The 3,911-nt window shown below is 35.3% G+C and overlaps 1 non-coding gene across 1 annotated transcript; it reads left to right on the forward strand.

The window, feature by feature from the left end:
• The first annotated feature begins 318 nt into the window (after nt 1-318).
• Nucleotides 319-509, forward strand: LOC123457013. Its single transcript, XR_006634856.1, has one exon. It is a non-coding gene; the product is annotated as a U2 spliceosomal RNA (small nuclear RNA).
• The last annotated feature ends 3,402 nt before the right edge of the window (nt 510-3,911 follow it).

A 3,911-nucleotide genomic window follows, 5' to 3' on the forward strand; every position in this document is an offset into this window, starting at 1 on the left:
GTTCTAAATCAAGTTCACCTTACATAGAGAATTATTAAAAACAACAAAACTTCCTCTAAAGAGGTAACTTATAATTTGTCAGATATTTTTCAAAAAGCTTGTAATGTCCTGTTACTTAAAAGGAGGAGGTAACTGACCTGACTTCTAGGCCAGCCTGCCTCAAGATAACAACACAATTTGCATTAGCTACTCCTAATAAAATCATTTCCAAGTGTATTATTGGTATTAATGATATAAAATTGTATTAAGACTGCTTTCTTTTTAGTAATAGGATTAATCAATTTGGTGTAATTTTTTAATAGCCTTATAAGAAAGATAATCACTTCTTGGCCTTTTGGCTAAGATCAAGTGTAGTATCTGTTCTTATCAGTTTAATATCTGATACGTCCTCTATCTGAGGACAATATATTAAATGGATTTTTGGAGCTTGGAGTCAGAATAGGAGCTTGTTCCATTCACTCCACACATCAACCTGGTATTGCAGTACTTCCAGGAACGGTGCACCCCCTTGGGGGAATAGAAAAAAAAAGAAAAAAAAGATAATTAGTTATGGGGTGAAATGAATTAATTGAAGGAACTGGGAAAGAATTTTTCAATGTTGGGACATAGAATGCTTGTTAAAAATGATTTTTGAGTGGTACTGAGAATGTTAAGGTATGTGGATAAAGATGTGCGCATGTAGGAAAGAATTTTCAGGCTAAACCTAAACACCATGCCTAAAGTTAGAGATTCTTCAACTGTTTACAGACTCTTAAGGATACTCTAAAGGTTTTATATAGGGACATAATCTTCATCTAAATTCATCTTACATTAGACACAGGTGATGCCTATGTTAGGTGGGTCACAAAGTCATAAGTACAGTTTTAATTGGAGGGTTAACCAGGTTAAACATAGACAAAAGTCTATCACCTTGTGTTTTGCAAATGGGTAAATTTGCTATATAAAAACAAACAACTTTGGAATAGGAAAGAAATTTCAGGATGCTTATCTCTCTGCTCTATAATTTCATTTTGTTCTTGCTTTCCAACATATGCTACTTAAATTCATGGAAAGCTGGACTCTGAAAAAAAAACAGATGCAACCCCCTTTATCTCAAACCCCATGCAAGTTTAAGCCATGTGTCCCCCCAGATTCTGACTAGAGACAAAAATGGCCAATTGTCTCTGACAAGGAAAAAGGAATACAACATATAACAGTGGTTCTCTTTAGATCATCTCTTATGAACACCTAAAGTCACAGCTGTTAGATAAAGTCTCTCACTAGACAAAATGTTAAATAGATAAACCAAGTCTTATTATGATAAGGCCTCATTCATTAACAGGTCACTGATGCTAATTTGTTATGATTTAAGGGTTATAAAACTGGCTTTAAGACTCTCTCAGTAAAGTAAATTAGGTTCCTCTTTTCATCAAGGTTTTAACTATTCGAAAGATAAAGGCTCACAAAGGCCTCTATCAGTTGGATAACCTGCAAATATTTTCTCCCATTCTGTGGGTATTCTATTGGCTTTGCTTATTATATGCTTGTCTGTAAAGAAACTCTTCAGCTTCATATGATCCCAATGGTTGAGTGACTGCTTAAGAACTTGAGCCACTGGAGTTTTATTCAGGAAGTCTTTTTCCATTCCTATATCATGGAAAGTACTTCCTAAAATTTCTTCCAGTAGTTTTCGAGTTTCTGGTCTTATGTTGAGGTCTTTGATCCACTTGGATTTGAGTGTTGTGCATGGTGAAATGTGTGGATCAAGTTTTAGTTTCCTGCATGTGGTTATCCAGTTTATCCAGCACCATTTGTTGAAGATGCTATCTTTTTTCCAGTCTATATTGTTTGGGCCTTTGTCGAATATCAAGTAGTTATAGTTGCTTGGCCCAAAATCCGGGTCCTCAAGTCTATTCCATTGGTCTATACTCCTGTTTTTATGCCAGTGCCATGCTGTTTTTATTACTATGGCTTTGTAATATAGCTTTATATCGGGAAATGGTGATGCCACCAGAGGTATTTCTTTTGCTGAGGATATGTTTGGATATGTGAGGCCTTCTGCCTTTCCATATGAAATTTGAGATCATTTTTTCTATGTCTGTGAAGAACACTGTAGGGATTTTAATTGGAATTGCGTTAAATCTATATATTGCCTTTGGTAGGATTGTCATCTTCACAATGTTAATTCTGCCTATCCAGGAGCATGGGAGGTCTTTCCATCTTTTCAAGTCCTCCTCAATTTCTTTTTTGAGAGTTTTTATATTTTTGTTGTATAGATCTTTTACTTCCTTGGTTAACGTTATTCCAAGGTATTTTATTTTTTTTTTTTGTTGCTATTGAAAATGGGACTATGTCCTTTATTTCTTTTTCTGTGTCTTTGTCATTTGCATACAGAAATGCTACCGATTTTTGTGCATTGATTTTGTATCCTGCTACTTTGCTATAGGAGTTAATCACCTTCAGGAGTTTTGGGATGGAGTCTCTCGGGTCTCTTACATATACAATCATGTCATCAGCGAATAGAGCTAACTTAACTTCTTCCTTTCCAAATTGTATCCCTTTTATTTCCTTCTCCTGCCTTATTGCTTGGGCTAGGACTTCCAGAACTATATTGAAAAGCAGAGCTGAGAGAGGACATCCCTGTCTTGTTCCTGATCTCAATGGGAATTCATGCAGTTTCTCTCCATTAAGTATTATTTGGCCCTGTGGAGCTTTGTATATTGCCTTTATTATGGTAAGATGTGAACCGGCCATGCCGATTCTCTCCAATGTTTTGATAATGAGGTGATGTTGTATCTTGTCAAAGGCCTTTTCTGCATCTATCGAAATGATCATGTGATTTTTATGTTTAAGCTTGTTTATGTGGTGTATTACATTGACAGATTTTCGTATGTTGAACCACCCCTGTGTTCCTGGAATGAATCCCACTTGGTCAAGGTGGATAATGCTTTTGATGTGTTGTTGGCTTCAGTTTGCGAGTATTTTGTTGAGGATCTTTGCGTCTATGTTCATTAGGGAAATAGGCCGATAGTTTTCTTTTCTTGTGGCATCTCTGCCTGGTTTTGGGATTAGGGTGATACTAGCTTCATAGAAGGAGTTGGGTAGCTTTCCCTGTTCTTCAATTGTGTGGCACAGTTTTAGGAAGATTGGTTTGAGTTCTTCATGAAGGTTTGATAAAATTCGGCTGGGAATCCATCTGGCCCTGGACTCTTCTTTTTTGGGAGGTTTTTTAATTACTTTTTCAATCTCCATGAGCATGATGGGTTCATTGAGGTGGTTGATCTGCTCTGAGTTTAGTTTTGGTAGATAATACGCATCCAGGAATTTATCCATCTCCTCCACATTTTCCAGTTTTGTGGAGTAGAGGTTTTTGAAATAAGTCCTGATGATTCTGCCTATTTCACTGATGTCTGTTGTGATCTCTCCTTTTTATTTTGAATTTTGTTAATTTGGAGTCTCTCCTTTTTTTGCTTAATCAAAATGGCCAGAGGTTTGTCAATCTTGTTTATTTTTTCAAAGAACCAGCTCTTTGTTTTGTCAATTGCCTTAGTTGTTTCCTTGGTTTCCAATTCATTAATTTCTGCTCTGATTTTTAATTTCCAAAGGTAAAGTACTCATACCTAAAGACATTGTGACTTTACAGATAGCTTCTGTCTTATTTGTGCTAATTTTATTGAATGGTCATAACTAAGTTTAATCACTTAGGTTTAAGTGATTTACCTTCAGTATAATAACTTTCACCTTCCTGGGATTTTTTAGAATAACGTACTTAAACTTTATCAAATTTAAGTCATGGGTAAAACATAAAATTGTTTTATGTTAATAAAAATTTTTGTGGAACATAAAATCAATAGCTATCAATTTTAAGCCAAAATCATTGGTTGTCAAATAATGTTTTTTCTTTCAAAAATTTATCAAGGGCTGTTTTGGCT

Source organism: Jaculus jaculus, chromosome X (assembly GCF_020740685.1).
Source record: "Jaculus jaculus isolate mJacJac1 chromosome X, mJacJac1.mat.Y.cur, whole genome shotgun sequence".
Classification (NCBI taxonomy): Eukaryota; Metazoa; Chordata; class Mammalia; order Rodentia; family Dipodidae; genus Jaculus; species Jaculus jaculus.